This window comes from Diabrotica virgifera, chromosome 1 (genome assembly GCF_917563875.1).
Source record: "Diabrotica virgifera virgifera chromosome 1, PGI_DIABVI_V3a".
Lineage (NCBI taxonomy): Eukaryota > Metazoa > Arthropoda > Insecta > Coleoptera > Chrysomelidae > Diabrotica > Diabrotica virgifera.
In genome coordinates this window covers 64,917,974-64,937,605 of record NC_065443.1, presented here as the reverse complement: position 1 = coordinate 64,937,605, position 19,632 = coordinate 64,917,974, and the positions used below count along the sequence as shown (strand labels likewise).

The following is a 19,632-nucleotide window of genomic DNA, read 5'->3' as shown; positions in this document are numbered from 1 at the left end:
ATACGCAGACGATACAATACCGATGTCGCAAAGTGAAGATAATTTACAACCTATGCTGCACCAGTTTAATATAACCACCAGAAAATTTAACATGTTAATTTCCCAAAAAATAGATAAAATGCATGGTTTTAACAGCAAATCTAATAAGATATGAATTAGAGCTGAAGGGTCAGATAATAGAACAAGTGATTGAGTTTAACTATCTAGGCATCACACTATTTAATAGCTACGAAAAGCTCGAAACAGAAGTGGAAGATCAAGTGAATAGAGCAAACAGATTACCTGAATGACACAATAAGGAGAAATAAAAATATCGGAAAAGAAATGAAAGGCAGAATTTACAAAACAGTCATCAGACCAATAATGTCATGTAATACGCGACAGAAATACGACCTGACACAGAGGACAAAAAGTTTGCTCGAAACAGCGGAGATGAAAACCCTTCTAAAATCGATGCTTCAGTGGCAAGACCACGAAAACGTTGGAATGGCTACTTATGGAGGCACATTGAAAAAACAGAGTCATGTCTATACAAAAAGAAGAAGAAGAACATATAACATAGTCCTTTTTTGTTTTTTTAAATTCCTCAGCAGCATAATAATCGTAACCATTTTGAGCTGAGGTGATGGAATGGCATGCGAGATGGATTTGGACTGTTTAAAAACTCTAGTTTTTTTAAAGAGTACCTATTATATTTTTTGAATATTTTTTCTGCTCTCTGAATAATTTGTTGATTTTCAACTAATATTTCTAGCATAACTTTTTTATGATCTAAACATTCTGGTTTTCTTCATTATTCTTATACACTTACTGTTTGTTTTGTAAATGTAACCTCTGTGTTTGTATTGTTTATCCTAAATCAATAGTCTTATAAAATATAATTTATTGTAATGAAGCATATTATACACGTATAGTTTCTAGCTATGATGTACTGCCTCACTATATATACACTTAACTTTTTACGTAAAACTTATGGGTTTTACGTACTTACATTTGGTAAACAATATTGCTAATTTTTATTATTATACTGAGAAATACATGACTTTATCGTCATGAGAAGACAGTCTTTGATTTAGAATCGAATAACAACAGTGACGTACTGAGCATGTTTCCGTGGGTTCCGCGGAACCAAGGCTTGGACCACACAGGGGCCCGATATAACTCGCTTTTTGTTTCTTTTTTTTTTTCTAATTTGCTTCTTTTTTTTACCCCTGTAACTTATTAAAGTAAACATTATAGAATAACGGCAATAACGTAATCTTTCATTCTGCGTTTAAATCTTTTAAAAATATGTATTAGTTTTCTCAGGATTCGAAAAAAAAATGAATGCATTTAAAATGCATTATAGCCTAAATTTGCGCCTACCTCCTTAAGTGTTGGCGAAAATGGGTTTATTAATTTCTTTTTAAATTTAACCCCACCGTTATCCAAGGTTTTATTTTTGCTATTTTTTTTTATTTAACCGTTTTATCTCCCTAGAGTCTAGAGGTTTGTATGTCATTATTTAACTTATTTATAAATGCATCATATTATGTTCATTTTTTAAAAGCTGTTTTAGTTTTCCGATATTAAAGTTCTTAATTATTATGACTGGATATTTATTGTAGAAAATTTTTGAGTTTCACTATTTCTAAAAACGACTGCAGTAAAGTGATCAGTCCTATCAGTATGAAAAACGATAGGATTAATAATAATTTACTGTTTTAAATTAGCTTGAGCTTTTATAAATATATGATGATTTATATTTTATTAAAAACTTTTGATATACAATGTGTGTTTTATTGGGCGGTGGGCCCGTACCACAACTAGAACCAGGGCCCGCGTATCTATCGGTACGCTACTGAATAACAACGCCGGAGGGAGATAATATACATTTATATCAATTAATTTATTCAACTTGAAAAGTGTAAACAAATATCAATTGATCACGACAAAACTCTAATAAATATCTATGCATCTCTGTTTATAGTTGTTGTTTGTCTTCTTTTTCTTCTTTATAAGCAATTCTGCTGGTTAATTGGTGGATTGATACCTCTATGGAGGGTTGTCACTCCATCTTTTGCGCGGGCATCCGATACGTCTTCTACCGATTGGTGATTTGTCTCATGCTATTTTGACCACACAGGTCTTCCCCATTCTGCTTTGTGGTTATTTCGTTTTTTTTCTGTTTAGTATCCAGTTGTGGACGGAATGGAAACATGGACTCTTGAAATTACAAGTATGAGGCGTATAGAAGCCTTTGAGATATGGGTTTTTCGAAGGATGTTGAAGATTTCTTGGACAGATTACGTGACCAACAACGAGGTGCTGAGAAGAATGGGGACTGAAAGAGAACTCCTAAATATTGTAAAAAACAGAGAAACGAGTTATCTAGGACATATTTACATACGAGAAAGATACATCTTTTTACGACTCACAATAGAAGGGAAAGTGGAAGAAAGAAGAGGTCCAGGAAGAAGAAAATGCTCCTGACTGAAGAAAGTAAGAGACTGGACAGGTATGGACACATATTCGATACTAAGAACAGCCCAAGATAGAGAGCAATTTGCTGTAGTTATAGCCAACCTTCAGTTATGGAGAAGGCACCTTAAGAAGAAGATCCAGTTGTTTATACGCTGTACGTTATATTTTCTTCTAATATATTCACTCCTCTTTCAATGTCTTAGCATATTTCCTGTAATTCTTCTCAGTACTCTTTCTCCACCGTTTCCAGTAGTCTTTGTGTTGTGGCCGCGCCGAGTCTTGTTTCTGATGCATATATTATTATTGGTCTTACACTGGTTTTATAAATTTTTTGACTTCATATCAGTGTTAATACGTCGGTTTCGCCGTATAGTGTTTTGCCAGTCTCTTTGTACATGATCTCTCACTTCTTTGTGCAGGTCTCCAGTGGCGTGCTGGAACTTTTCAAGCGGCCCGGTGATTCTATAGAAAAGCGGCCTCCCATCCTCATTTTACCTTCAATTATCAGGATGTTTTATTTGTTATTTATAAAATCCAAAAACAAAAATATAAATTATTTTTAAATCAAATATAAAACTTTGAATCCAATGAAATTTTTTTAAATTGGTTATATTTTTTTATTTAAAAATAAGCAATCTTATAAATAATAAATGACATATTGTATGCAGTAAGGCAGAAACCATAATTTCCTGAATAAATATATATGAATTTTAATGTAATTACGATAAAAGTAAAATAAAATTTTGAGAATTTTTCAATTATGCATAAGTTGAATTTTCTACACGGCGGTAAAGTTTTTACGATATCAACAACATTGTTATTTGTTACTTCATGTTCTTTATCACTTAGATTAATAATATCATCCTTCAGATTTTCTGTAGACTGAACATATTCATCATTAACTCGATCTTCTATAATTTCAGTATTTTGCAAAATTCTATTTTTTAATACAATTCATTTATCAGAAAATCCACGAGTTCTTCTCTAATTACAGTCGCGGATAATATGGCAGGATAACTTTTTTTTTAATTTTTCAGTAGGTAAATGATTTAAATGCCGTTAAAGGCATACCATTTTTTATTGTATCAAAATTTCTAGGATGTAGAGTGCTTATAATATCATTATAAAACAAAATGTTTTTGAAATTAAAAAAATATTTTTTTGTTACGTCTAAAATTTTTTGTGAAAAAAACCTATTTGACCGGCCTCAAGAGGCCGCGGCCTCTCGGTGATTGCACCGATTCATTTATATGGCCAGCACGCCACTGCAGGTCTCCATAGCTGGACAGTGTAATTCCAAGCTATTTTATTTCCATTACTTCAATACTGATGTCATTGATTTCTATTTTACATATGATTAGTTTTTTGCTGATTACTATTGTTTTAGTTTCTTAAGTTGTTGGTGCACCGGAATCGTAAAGCAAGTATCACGGAAATTTATCCCTAGAGGTTGTCGAACTGCGTACATAGCGGGGCTCATTGAAGAATCTAAACCCCTACTTAAAAGATACGAACAGCTATATGAAGAAGACCCTTCCTCGGAAGCGACAATACAGGCTGTGGAGGAAATGGTACATGCGATATCCGCCAACAGAACGGAAAGGTGGTGCAAGCTGGTCACGAGTCTGGACATGAAACAAAACAGCAGACGTGCCTGGAAGCTGATTCGGAATCTTGGCAACGATCCCGCTGCTCCGGCAGTCAACATGACAGAAGTCACTCCCGATCAGATAGCCCATCGTCTTCTAATGAACGGTAAGACGACATTAAGAAAGAACAATGTGAGAGCTCAACAGAATATCGACGAAGAAAGAGATGTTCTAGGTACCTCTTTTTGTCTAGAGGAGATGAGAGGCGCGATCCACCAAATGAAAGATAATAAATCGGCTGGCCCGGACGACATACGAACAGAACAAATAAAGCACTTTGGACTAAAAACCATAGAGTGGCTCGTAAAAATGATTAATTGCTGCATCCGTACGTTACAAATCCCCAAAATCTGGAGGAAAGCTAGAGTGGTAGCCCTATTAAAACCAGGGAAGGATCCGGCGGATACAAAAAGTTTTAGACCTGTCTCTCTTTTGTGCCACCTTTTCAAGGCCTTTGAAAGAATGATACTGAACCGGATCGCAGAATATGTGGAGACTAAAATTATTCCAGAACATGCAGGATTCAGACCAGGAAAGTGCTGCTGAAGTCAAATTCTTAATCTCATCCAACATATTGAAGATGGTTTTGAACGGAAGGAAATAACAGGAGTAGAGTCCATAGACCTAACTGCTGCCTATGACACAGTTTACCATCAACGGCTACTCGCAAAACTTTATGAAACTACAAAGGATTTTCGACTAACAAGGTTAGTGAAATGTCTCCTCCAGAATAGACGCTTCTACGTAATGCTCCAGTCCAAGAACAGTCGGTGGAGGGACCAAAAAAATGGGCTACCACAGGGAAGTGTCCTCGCGCCGATTCTATACAACATATACATCAACGACCAACCCATACACCAACAAACAAGGCAATTTATTTACGCTGATGATACAGCTGTGGCAGCTCAGGGAAGAACCTTCAATGAAGTCGAAGTGCAACTGACAGATGCCCTGTGAGACTTAGCTCTATACTACGATAAAAACCATCTGAAACATAATCCCACAAAAGCCCATGTATGTGCTTTCCACCTGAGAAACAAGCATGCTCGAAGGCCGCTGGAGGTGGAATGGCGTGGTCAGATGCTGGAACATAACGAGACGCCAAAATACCTTGGCGTCCGTCTGGATAGAACTCTGTCTTAGCGATACCACTGTCAAGATGTCAAGAAGAAAGTAAGCACCTGAAATAATATCATCCGCAAGCTAACTAATACAAAATGGGGAGCACAACCACACACTCTCCGCACTTCTGCATTGGCATTATGTTTTTCGGCCGCGGAGTTTGGAGCACCAGTATGGGCAAACTCTGCTCACGCAAAGAACGTCGACGTGGCTCTAAATAAAACGGTTCGTATAATATCGGGTTGCCTGAAACCGACACCTATCGAAGAGGTATACCCCATAGCTGGAATTGCTCCACCACCTATCAGGAGGAAGGTCACGTCAGAGGTAGAACGAAAAAAGCAGGAAACGGACCGAAGACACCCCCCCTTATATGACCACCAAACTCAGCCAAGCAAACTAAGATCTCGGAAAGCTTCCTGAAAACATCAAGATCCATCCCCGAAGCGCCAGAGACGCGCCGAATACATCTATGGCAAGCGTCAGCTACCGCGACACATTTTCCTCCCTCAGAGGAAATGTCTGCTGGACACAATTTACCGTATTCGACTTGGAAAGCGCTAAATAGACTAAGAACCGGCGTTTCACGTTGTGCTAGTAACCTGAAAAAATGGGGATACCAGGAGGACGATACCTGCGACTGTGGCGCGGTTCAGACCAGCCGGCATCTACTATCATGCACAGAGATGAAAGAGACCTGCACAGAAGAAGACTTAATTGTAGCAAATGACAGGGCCATCTATGTGGCCAACCATTGGAAGTACAGAATTTAAAGTTGTTGGTGTTCCGGACACTATAAGTAAGTAAGTAAGTTTCTTAAGTTGAGATTGTCATATTAAATTCTTTTACTCTTATGTTAAATCCGTGACCCGTCTAAATAGCCCGGTCAAAACAGCCCCGTCAAAAAAGCCCCGTCAAAATAGCCCGAACACAAAACAGCCCCGTCTAAAATAGCCCCGGCTAAAACAGCCCCTTATAAACAATTACATAATTATTTATACAAGGTGTCCAAAAGCTTTTTTTTAATTTAAATTATATGACAAAAAGGAAGAATGTATTTAATTTAAAATGCATTTTATTGTTGCCCGAAAAAAGAAAAAAATGTTTACATCATAAATTTAACATTGATTTTCGCTTAACTTAAATGTTCAAACTTCCAAGAGGCAGGGAAGACAGGACTCGAGTTCTCTAAAAAGACTATTTTTATTTAATGTGGTTAAGATAAACATCTGAATAGAGGATAATTACAATTTCCGAAGAAATTATTTTTAAAGAATTATTTCATGATGAATTCTGAAGGGAGCTTTTTTGTCGGGGCTATTTTGTCGGGGCTATTTTGTCGGCGGGCTATTATTCCGCGGCTCTTTTGTCTGCAGGCTATTTTGTCGGAGCTATTTTGTGTGCGGGATATTATGTCGGGGCTATTTTGTCGGAGCTTTTTTGACGGGGCTATTTTGACGGGGTACCGTTAAATCTGTAGACTAGTCTATAAAGACTATCTTCATCTTGGAATATCAATGTTGCGTCGTTTGCGTAACAGAGAATTTTTACTTCTTTGTTTCCCTTTGTGTATCCTTTTTCCTTCGTTGATACTTCTGCTGATTTCATCGATTAATTCAAGAGCATTGAATTATTCCGCGGCCTATATCTATAGGTGCTGTAAGCTGTTGTCCATTTTGTTGTTTTGGTATGATATGTTTTCAATAGTTTTTATGAAATCTGGGAGAAATTATACAGAAGATGGATTACATCTTTGAGTCTTACTCTCTTAAATCGTTTCTTCAAGTCAATCAGACACAGAAATACTGGTCTATTATAGTCTAGTGATTTTTCAGTAATTTGCTTTACGACGAATATTGCATCTGTACACGATCTTCGTCTTCCAGTACGAAAACGCTGTTGTTCATCTGCTAAAATTATCCCCTGATTGATTAATTCTTGTAAAATATTAGTTGTAAGTTTTAGAGTAGTATTTAACAAGTTTATATCTCTGAGTTTTCTGGCTGTTTTTATCTCATTTTCTGAATAGTAGAATTAATTCGTTAGATCTCAATTCTTCCGGTATACAGTGATGAGCGCGCTAATAACCGGCAAAATAACTCAAAAGATGGAAAACATAATACATTGTGAAGTAAAAAGAGATGAAACTAGTAGAGGTGGAAATTATCGACATAAACGTATAAATTAACATTACATTACACAGTTTCCCACCTTTAGACGTCTGTGACAGGAGTATTTTATAAAAGTTCTCCTGTCACAGTGACAGTTACCATACTCCTCAGATACGTCTAAAGGTAGGAAACTATGAAGTGTAATGTTAATTTATACGTTTATATCGATAATTTCCACCTCTACTAGTTCCATCTCTTTTTACTTCACAATGTATTATGTTTTACGTCTTTTGCGTTATTTTTCCGGTTATTAGCGCGCTCATCACTGTATAGGTATTGTGTTATATAATTTTGGGAATTAATTGTAACGCTATAAACGTCACATCTTTGTTATTTTATTATCAAATAATTATTTTATTCTATTTTCTTTAACAATTCATTAACTTCTTAACTTCTTTTGTTGTTCTACTGGTTTCCCGTTAAAAACTTAGTCGGCGCCCGTTCTTTCCTATCTTTAGGCAACTTTTCATTTATAAATAAAACATCTAATTATTTTATCATGATCTTTATGTTCTATACTTCACTGTCATTTCGATGACATGACAGTGACACCTCCCGTAATTCGGCCACAATGGAAGTGGTAGAAATATTTTTACTATATAAAGGAGATGTGGGTTGATAATACCTTATTTTAATTCCAATACAAGAAAATGAAGATAATCTGTTCGGTTTTTGGAAAAAAATAAACCTTCTCTCATTTTGGAAGGAACCATCGCCGGCGATGCCACTACAAGACAATATGATGCATCTAGACAGCAACAACCACCAACTGTAGCTGTACCAGTAAATCTGGTGGCCGATAATATCTCGAGCCCAATCCAGTTGCAGAACCAGCAGTCAAGACATCAAGAAGCTACCTTCAAACACCAAATACCATAAGTATAATCAAATACTATAGACTGTAATACATTATACAACTCTTGACATTTCCCATTACATTTGACGAAGCAAAAAAATAGCGCCATCTAGCGGTCTTGCGGTGATAACCAAAGCAATCTAACCTTACATTTATAAAATTGCTTTATTATTGTTTTTGTATAAGTGTTTGAATTATTTTTATTTTAATTTAATTTAGCAAAATTAGCTCGTTATTCAAAAATTAATAAAATTAATTTGAATGTTTACGTCAAATTTTACGTTTTCAAAACGTAGTTTCACCGTAAGCCGACAGTGGCGCTAGTGGCAACGTGCTTCCAGATTTCTGTGGGAGTTGGATGTATTACAGTCAATAGTATTTGGTATAATCCAAATTGTTAGCTTTCTGCAAGATTTTGAATACATATCATTGAATCTAATACATAATTTTCTAATACATTTTCTTTATACCTTTAATGGAAAACCTGATTAGTTAATTTATTGTTTTATTTGTCTCCATTTAAATCTGTTTTAATGCCGTAATATTAACATGTGTGTTTTTCCGACGAACCAGTTTATCAACCATGAACACCATATAATTGTTAATTAGTGTAGTATTATTTTCCACATTTAATTATTTTACTTATTACTTCAATCTTCAATATTAGTTTTATTACCGAGTAATTTGAAAATAAATGGCGACACTCCTTTCAATCCATAGTCCGTAGTACCTGTGAAAAATTCAAATGCTTCCTCCCGCATATATTAAAAGGAGAAAAAAGATGTATTATTTGATACTTAAAGTATACACAAAAGTTGTAAAACTCTTTTTTGGGGCATTTAACACGGGTGGTAATAATGTAGAATCAATAACACTAGAGTAGCAACAAAAACCAAACTTTCTAGATAGCGACTGCACTTTATAATACTTACACGTATCTATTTATACAAAACTAAAACTTTCTTTTCAAATTACTTTAAAAAAAGGATATATTAGGGGAGTGCATATAGATTTTCACTTCGGAAAAAATCAAACAATATAGAACTTTTTGTAATTTCATTAAGAAATGTTTAATAAACAACATATCAAAAAGTTCTACTCCAGCAGTGAGTGCTTTATTTTTTATGAAACAAATGAACTACGGAATTAGATGTTTTTTTAAATATCTCCGAAAATATAAATTTTAGAAAAAAAACTGACTTGACCATTGAAAAATTCAGAAAATTTTACAAAAAAAACCTTATATGAAGAATTTTCTAAAATTAAATCTGTACCTTCTATAATTTTTTATTTATAACGATAAAGTCACCCTTCTCACAAACATTGGCGCACTGTAAACTATCGTACGGCTAAGTGCACTGTTGAGTTATTTTAATGTAAATCTTTAACTAATTAAGATTAAGATTAATTAAGCTATCGAATGGTTATAATAGAAATAAATAAAATGTATGGGCATAAATACGGTGTGGGCGGAAAGTGAGCCTTACATGAATTTTGTTTAAAAAGATTTAAAAATGTGTAACTAATACAATTTTATTTATAAAACTCTCAATTTTGCACAACTTACCTTTCAAGTATCTTACTAAATGATATTTCGTTCAAAAAAAATCTCAAAAATTTAATTCAAATGATATGACGTCTCAAAACATGTAATTTTTGAAATCTTCGTAGTTTTATAGAATTACCACCACTTTAAGACGGTATTACTCAAGTTTGATCAGATCTATTAAAGTTTTATAATATAAGTGCTTTTTCAAAAAGCTTAGGTTGTAATCTTTAAAATGCAAAAACCGAAAATTACCAGCTAAAAAATGTTTATACAGAGTGATCAAAACTTTTTTAGCTCTTATACAGTATGTCTGCGTAACTTGGAACCTATTGATAACTTTTTTATTATCAGTTTTACGAAAAAAAGTTATTCTTTACAAAATACTCTGCATCGTATATAATCTAAGATGCAGTCATCAAATATCAAATTTAATTAATGTTATACGAGGTATGTCAAAAATATGAATTAAACACAAGAGTAAAGTACCTTTACATTTCACAATATCGAAAATTGCTATTAAGAAAAGTTGTTTGGAATTAAAAAATGTGTTTTAGTGTTCAATTACATCCTTTTAATTAAAATACAAAATACTGTGAATAATAAAGGCACTTAACTCTCAAGAAAAATTCATATTTTTTACATACCTCGTATAAAATTTAAAAAGTTTGATATCTGATGGTTGTATCTTAGATTTTATACCAGGGAGAGCATTTTATGAAGAACAACTTTTTTTCGTAAAAGTGATAATAAAATAGTTATCATAATTGTAATAAAATTATGATGAGTAGGTATCCAGTATCCGTAATTTGAGAAAAAATTGAAAATTTTTTTTTTCGATTAGAATGATGTAATTTTATATTTAGACATAGTTTCTAATTTCAAACAACTTTTCATAATAGCATTTTTGATATTCTGGAATATAAAGGTACTTTACTCTTTAACGAAATTCATATTTTTGACATATCTCGTATAAAATTGATAAAATTTGATATCTGATGGTTCAGTTTTAGATTTTTGACTGTCCAGAGCATTTTATTAAGAATAACTTTTTTTCGTAAAATTGATAATAAAACAGTTTTCCACGTGGTTCCTAGCTACGCAGACACACTGTATAAGTGCTTCTGTAAAAAAAATTCAAATTACAATGCCATATTCGGATTCAGCATAATCAAAAAGAAAATAGAAACATATTTGATCAAACTAAAATGATGAATTTAACGATATTTTTAAAATTATTTATACAAAACAATTGTTATTAAAAAAAAAATAGTTGAAAGACTGATAAGTTTGTACACACTTGAATGAATAGAGGAAATAAAAAATGTAGTATATCAAAGTGTGTAAATAATTTATTTCTTTAGCTGAGCGCTTTCGACATAAATGTCATCATCGGAGCTAATGCTAAAATAAAAAAAGAGGTCTTGTAAGAAAAAGAAGTACAAAACTCTTTTTTTACTTACGTCAATTGTTAAAAAAGTACCGCTACAAAATTGAGGTGTTAACATTTGCATCTTGTGAAAATAACTTTTGGTTGGATATCCTCCGTACAACCCCAAACAGCAAAAACAGAAAAACGGCCACATTACACGTTACACAAACACAAAAAGAATTTTTTCATGGTATAGGTATCACCCATCCATTGTTGGCCTAGTAGAAGCCTTTGTCAGTCAGCTGTTTCTACTAGGCCAACAATGGATGGGTGATACCTATACCATGAAAAAATTATTTTTGTGTTTGTGTAACGTGTAATGTGGCCGTTTTTCTGTTTTTGCTGTTTGGGGTTGTACGGAGGATATCCAACCAAAAGTTATTTTCACAAGATGCAAATGTTAACACCTCAATTTTGTAGCGGTACTTTTTTAACAATTGACGTAAGTAAAAAAAGAGTTTTGTACTTCTTTTTCTTACAAGACCTCTTTTTTTATTTTAGCATTAGCTCCGATGATGACATTTATGTCGAAAGCGCTCAGCTAAAGAAATAAATTATTTACACACTTTGATATACTACATTTTTTATTTCCTCTAACAATTGTTATTGTTTAAACAATTAATAAACAATTAGCGGCCAAATCTGCGAGTAGAACTTTTTACTTTAACATGTATATAAACTAACAAAAAAAGTTTTAAAAAAATATAAGCTTGTTTGAATTTTTCCGAAACAATGCATGTTTTCTTTCTAATTGCACTCCCCTATATAAAACGAATGATTTTTAATATAAAAACTAATATACGAAGGGTATTCAAGAGTATTTAAACTAAAGATAGTTGGCGCATATTGGTTTACATAATTCAGTAATAGGACGCTACAGTGAAGTAAAGAACATCACGTGTACGTAAGGACTACAACTACAAGGCAATAATGTGATTGAAATCCATCAGTTAGGTATTAGGACAAGGCATTTAGCACTAAATCAACGAAATCCATCTATTTTTAAATACAGCACCTAGAGACTTGCAACTTTTTGCATTGCGTTCAGGATGATGTTAGGAAAAAAGTCTACTAGGGAAAAATTGCTGGAAATGCATAATTGCATTTAAAGTGCATAAAATGAGCCCAAAAGTGCAAAAACATGTCAAAATAAACATATTAAGGGACCGATTTTGTTACTCGGTGGTTTTGGGGGAGTACGGCCGGTTTGCGCTAGACCGTTTTGCGCCCTTACCTGAAATAGACCGGTTTGCGCTTTGCAATTTTCATAATAGAAATATCTAACTACTATAGTTTCCTTAATCGGCCGATTTGCGCTCTCTTGCAATATAATTTTAATTTCATTCTACAATAATAGTCTAGTGAACCTACCTGACTCAAAATCTGTGGGGAAGGAGGAAGACCCAACCCTTCGGTCCTAACTTAACTTTCGGGTATTTCCGTCTTTAGACATTAATTTTCGTAATATTATCAAGAACCACATACTTCAGTGAGATATTAAATTAAATTTAAATGTTAAAATAAAAGCTAATCGCAATTTTTACTATATCTACAGGCTACAAGCAAGTAATTAAAACAAAATTATCCATGTTTCTATATGTGTTTCTATAATGAGAATTATAAAAAAATAGGCATTGAAATCTAATAGCCGTGATTTTTTTAGCATTATAAAGTGAGTACAAAGACATACATAAGATTTTTTTGTGTTTCCACCTTCCAATTGCTGTGCACATCATCTAGACCTAGACTATATCCATTTTTTATAGTTTTATGATTTTTTAAAACTAATTTTACTAGCCTAACCGTTACCTGATCGTTATGGTAGAATAAAGTTAAACGTCGATTACAAGAGAGCGCAAATCGGTCGATATAAGAAAATAATTAGCTATACATCTCCAATTAGGTCTGGATCCCGCGTATGAAAAAAAAGTTTATTAATAGCAAGCTGAAAATTTTTTAATAGCTTAAGGGTGTCTAGTCGGATAAACTTTGATATATGGGAACACTGGAACAGGGGCAGTTTTAATTGTGGAACAGGTTAAAAATTTGGAACGGTCACACCACGAAAACGGCGCATTTATTTTGTCCGACAGAACAGACTTAAACTCTCCGAACAGAGATTAAACTCTCATGCAAAAATCAGACTGCTATTTATCACCTGTCATAATTCCTGTCATTTGACATATTCTACATGTTCCACTCATTAAAATGCCCATTTGCTGATAAATAGAAGTCTGATTTTTGCATGAGAGTTTAATATATGTTCGAAGAGTTTAAGTCTGTTCTGTCGGACAAAATACATGTGCCATTTTCGTGGTCTGACCGTTCCAAATTTTTAACCTGTTCCACAATTAAAACTTCCCATGTTCCAGTGTTCCCATATATCAAAGTTTGTCCGACTAGACACCCTTAAGCTATTAACAAATTTTCAGCTTGCTATTAATTAACTTTTTTTTCATACGCGGGATCCAGACCTAATTAAGAAAGTGTTAGAGCGCAAACCGGCCGATTTCAGGTAAAGGCGCAAAGCGGTCGAGCGCATACCGGCCGACACCGTTTTGGGGTCGTTGAAAATGAATACGCCATTAGAACCGACCACCGGAGGACCTGGTGCCCAAGATTACTGCTAAGGCACGTCATCTGGAGTTCGAGAGTTATCGCCACTAAATTGATGCAAACAGATTACTTGGAGGTTTTTGGAGTCGCTGTACAAGAATACGCCATGAGAAGCGACCTCCGGAGCACCTAGTGTCTAGGGTCACGTCATCTTCTGGAGTTTCGAGGGATTTCGTCACTAAATTGATCCAACAGATTACACGAGGTGTTTTTGTGAGCACCGGGGGTCGGTTCTGAAGGCGTATTCTTGTTCAGCGACCCAAAAAGCCACCCGAGTAATCCGTTTGCATCAATTTAGTACCGAAAACCCTCGAAACTTCAGATGGCGTCATGGCGTGCCTTAGATGTGAACCTGGGCACCAGGTGCTCCGGTGGTCAGTTTTGATGGTCTATTCGTCTTCAGAGACCCCAAAAAGCCCCGAGTAACAAAATCTGGCCATTAATATAGGTATTTTGACATGTTTATGCACTTTTGATGTATTTTATTACCCAAAGAATGGCTTCTCTCAACTTTTGTAACGATTCCAAAAATCACCAATGCTAAAGATTGCAATGACTATCGGACCTTCCTTAAAATCATACATAACAAAATCCACGTGAAATTAGAACAAGAAATAAGTGATTCACAGATGGGTTTTAGAAAGGGTCTAGGAACTAGAGAAGCATTATTCGGAGTCAATGTTCTGACACAACGATGTCTGGATATGAATCAGGACATATATGCTTGCTTCATAGATTTTAAAAAAGCTTTTGACAGAGTTCAACATGAAAAGCTTCTAAGTATTCTTAGTTCTTAGGACCAAAAACATAGATAGTAGAGATCTACAAATTATATCAAATCTGTATCAAAATCAGAAAGCAAAAGTAAGAGTCGAAGAAGAACTGACAGAGGAAGTAAGTATACTTAGAGGAGTTCGACAAGGGTGCAGACTTTCACCACTCTTATTCAACGTCTACAGTGAAGTGATATTTCAAGAAACTTTATTGGATATTGTGGAAGGTATTTTGTTCAACGGAAATAGCATTAATAATATTAGATATGCGGACGATACGGTCACATTTGCAAGTGACATGGAAGATCTACAGTACATAATACAACATGTATACAATGCATGTGAAAGGTACGGACTGCAAATGAATCTCAAGAAAACGAAATCAATGATATTCTTAAAAAAAAAACAAAAAATGTAGATAACCTGATCATCAATAATACAACGATCGAAAGAGTAACAACATATAAATATTTAGGAACGTGGCTAACCGAAGATGGAGATCAAACAAAAGAAATCAGATCTAGAATAGAAATGGCAAGAAACACGTTCATAAAATTGAAGAACTTACTTTGCAACCCTAACCTTACTCTAGAGATCCGCACAAGAATGCTACATTGTTACGTTTTTTTCTACTTTACTATACGGCATGGAAGCGTGGACAATAAAATAGTCTGAAATCAAAAAATTAAACTCCTTTGAGATGTGGTGTTACAGGAGAATCCACAGAATATGGTGGACTGAAAAAGTAACTAATATAGAGGTGTTACAAAGAATGAAGAAAGAATGTGAAGTCATAAAAACTGTTAAAATTAAAAAGATTCAATATCTGGGTCATATAATGAAGGGCGAGAAGTACGTATTACTTAGGTTAATTATGCAAGGGAAGAGAAACCCAGGACGACGCAAAATATCTTGGCTAAGAAATTTGAGAGAGTGGTTCAGTTGCAGCTCATTAGAATTATTCAGAAGTGCGGCCAATAAAATTAAAATAGCGATGATGATTTCCAACCTCCCATAGGGGAAGGAACCTGAAGAAGAAGAAGAAGATGTATTTTATGCACTTTAAAATGCAACTATGTATTTGCACCCCTTTTTATATTGTAGACTTTTTCCTGAGATCATCCTGAATACAATGCAAAAAGTTGCAAGTGTCTCTAGAGGTGCTATATTTAAAAATAGATTTATTTTGTGCTAAATGCCCTGGTCTAACTTGTGCTAGACATAGATGCAGGAAGCAAGACAAAATCAAAATATTGGACAGGACCTCAAAAAATCAAATGGTCGATTTTAAAAAGTTAAAAAAGGTTTATAGCCCAGTAAATGAACGGGAAATTTGGCGATACCGTGTAATTTTCAGTGGCAACTCCGAATTGCATGAAAATTTGGATTTAGGTTCTACTTACCCTCCACTTCAAAGTTGAAATTGCGCCGTTGGTTGCTTTTACTTGGGGGGTGACAGTCACCCCTTCTCGGAGGTGAAAAAACATACGTTCAAGATAAGACCGGAATTGGATAAATTGGCTGATTTTAAGCAACTTTTGTTCTTTAGAGTTTTTTACGTAAGTCAATGCTTTTCGAGTTATTTGCCATTGAAAATGTTGATTTTTCGACAAAAAAAAACTACGTTTTCAGACGGTTTTTCGCGAATAACTCAAAAAGTAAATATTTTACCGAAAAAAATATTTTTAGCAAAAGTGTAGCTTATAAAAAACCCAAAAAAATGGTGTATCAGTAAAGTCTATCAATCAAATAAAAACAAAGTTGTAGCTCATGAAAAATACGTTCTTATTCGTCTAATTCCAAATCGAGTATTTCAAGGTGAAATCACCGAAAAAATAAGCACTTTTCGGGAAAAACCTATTTAAACTTTTTTAAAGTGTTTATAAAAAGCTTTGTTTTAATTGTTAACAAAAGATTTAGCATTAAAAATAAGCCAGTTACGCTCAAAATAAAGTTGGCCCTCTTTTTTTTGTAAAAAATCATGAAAATCTCGCCGTGTTTAGCTCCCCAAATGAAATTAATCGCTACCGCTTTACAAACAATTTACTTACCTATCTATTTTTTATATGATATGTCAGTCTCACCGGTTTAAAGTGTTTATTTCTGAAAGGGTTATAATTGAGAAAGCTTGAATGGGTTACTAATCACGAGTGTATGCAAATTTTGAACAGCCATATCTTAACCAATTTTTGTCTTACGGGGAAACAAAATGAAACAAGCATATTTATAATAGCAAAACCTATATTTTTTTACTCTTTAAGATTTTTCTTATCACTAATACTTTTAAGTTATTTTGAAAAAATGGAATTTTTGAAAAATTTTTAGAATTTTTTTTTTACTATAAAACCAAATGTTTTCAAGAATAAGCACTTCAAACCAATGAAACTTACAAATCATATAAACAATACACATACAGTTAAAATAGATGGTAAAGCCAAACGATTAATTTCATTTAGGGTGCTAAATAGAGGCAGGTTTTCACGATTTTTTTTTACCAAAAAAAAAGGGACCAACTTTTTTTATCAGTGTAACTCGTTTAGTTTTGATGCTGTAAACCTTTGTAAAAAAAACAAATAATAAGCTTTTTTTCGATACCTAAAAAATGTTAATAAGATTTTCCCGAAAAACGCTTCTTTCTTCGGTGATTTCGCGTTGAATTATTCGATTTGGAATTAGACGAATAAGAACGTATATTTCATGAGCTACAACTTTGCTTCTACTCAATTTGTAGACTTAACTGGTACACCATTTTTTTCGTTTTTTTATAGGCTACACTTTTACTTAAAAAATTTTTTCAATAAAATATTTACTTTTTGAGTTATTTGGGAAAAACGGTCTGAAAACGTAGTTTTTTTGTCGAAAAATCAACATTTTAAATCGCGAATAACTCGAAAAGTATTGACTTACGTAAAAAACTTTATAAAACAAAAGGTGCTTAAAATAAGTCAATTATCCATTTCCGGCCTTATTTTAAACACGCGTTTTTCACCCCCCGAGAAGGGGTAAGTGTCACCCCCCAAGTAAAAGCAACCAACGGCACAAATTCAACTTTGAAGTGGAGGGTAAGTAGAACCTAAATCCAAATTTTCAAGCAATTCGGAGTTTCCCCTGGGAATTACACTAGAAAACGGTCATTTATTGGGCTATTAGGGCACAAATAGAACAAAAAATAAGTTGGAACATAAATATAAGCCCTAGTTGAATTTGGAGAGATATTGCTAATATTAAGAAATAATATTCAGATAATGAAATTGAAACACTTGGAAGAATCTTAACGAAATTTGGCAATAAGGGGAGCTGGTGGTGAAACAAAATTGAAGAAAAAGCAAAATAGAAGAGAAAATAATTGTGAAAATAACTGAAACAATTGGGGGGGAGGGATATCTTCAGCATTATGTCATTTATATAATTAAAACGGTTGCCTCTTCTCCAAAATGTGTGCTCGTCCGGTGACTTTTCTTTTTGGCCTTGGTCACTGGCTCACTGCACCGGTCCGGGGGACCTGGCAAACGGTGTTTGCTTACGTCGCGAGCCACAGTCAAGAGTGTTTAGACACTAAGTTAAATGGTTTGAAGTAGTAGTACTTATCCTAGGGGCGAGGCATGCCTCGTGTATGTGTTCTGATTTTATTTCTTTTTACCCAAACCTATTTATTATGTTTTATTAACTAATCAATTCTATCGATTTCACTTGCCAGATCCAGTACGATGCCAACCCGGTAAATCCCGTTTCTTACTATGATTACCTTTTCATGTTTCTCTCTTCACTCTTCGGGTTGATACCATAGTAGTCGGTGTCTGAGTCTGCTGTCGGTCTGTTTTCATCGTGGTTCGTCAAATTCCTTAGATTTTCGTTCGAATGGTTTATTAGCTCGTTGAAGATTCTATACGCTTTTTCATGTATGTTACCTAGGATTCTTACCTCTTTTGTTTCTCTGTATGTTAACCTTTCGGATACTTATGGGTTTTGGGTTTTTTGATCGTTATTCTGCTAGTTTTATATGTTTGGTCCTAAGTTATTGTTAGCCATATGATATGGCTGGTACGACGATGATGTTTGCTATTCTTTTCGACTTCAGGCTTAATTTGGTTTCTTGCAATAAGAGGTCTTAGCATGATTCTTTCATGCTCTTAGTGATAACGCTAATATAACTATTCTTCATAGGTTTAAAGCTTTGGTTTCCTTGAAAGAGACCAATAACGACATACGCGGCAGAAACACGACCTGACGACCTGACACAGAGATGAAAAAAGATTGCTCGAAACAGCGGAGATGAAAACCCTTCGAAAAATCGATGGTAAGACACTATGGAACAGAGATAGAAGTACATATATAAGACGGAAATGAAAGGTGCAGACCATTAATAATTGGGTAAGAAACAGAAGAGAGAATGGAATGACCACATAAGCCAAATGACAACAAATAAGGACGGCGAGAGACGGTTTCCTAATAGGAAAACGATGGAACTTACTGGAGGCACATGGAAAAAATAGACAGTCATGTCTATACTAAAAGAAGAAGAAGAAGAAGAAGAAGAAGAAGAAGAAGAAGAAGAAGAAGAAGAAGAAGAAGAAGAAGACAACGATTTCCGAAGTGGAAGTCGAAACGTCAAATAAATTTAATTTCCAACTTAAATTGTACCTTATTTCTCAAGTAAAATAGTAAATTGCGTAAGTTGCCACAAAGAAATAGCCTTCAGAACAATATAAACATTTCTAACCTTGCGAATGATGGCCACATTCATACCTGATTTTAAAAGATATTTAAATTGTGGTGTGAATTTCCTACAAATACAACCTGATTTTGCTCAGTTTATGCTGTTACATTCAAAATATGTCAACACATGAAATATTACATGACACATTTGTTTGGCTTTGCGTTTATATTCACAAATAAAGGTGTATTTTTTCAACAGTGGTCGTAATTTACAAAAAAACTGTTATACGTATATAAAGAGCATTAATTATATTAAAAGTAACACAGTCAAAACACGACAAAATAAAC

The 19,632-nt window shown here is 34.1% G+C and overlaps 2 long non-coding RNA genes across 2 annotated transcripts; one reads left to right on the top strand and one right to left on the bottom strand.

The window, feature by feature from the left end:
* Window positions 1-11,141: 11,141 nt before the first annotated feature.
* Window positions 11,142-11,460, bottom strand: LOC126891702 (uncharacterized). Its single transcript, XR_007700521.1, has 2 exons — window positions 11,271-11,460; window positions 11,142-11,211 (listed from the first exon to the last, which is right to left on the bottom strand). It is a non-coding gene; the product is annotated as an uncharacterized LOC126891702 (long non-coding RNA).
* Window positions 11,461-11,542: 82 nt separating this feature from the next.
* On the top strand, window positions 11,543-11,810 carry LOC126891681 (uncharacterized). The gene is made up of 2 exons (XR_007700512.1): window positions 11,543-11,681; window positions 11,741-11,810. It is a non-coding gene; the product is annotated as an uncharacterized LOC126891681 (long non-coding RNA).
* Window positions 11,811-19,632: the final 7,822 nt, after the last annotated feature.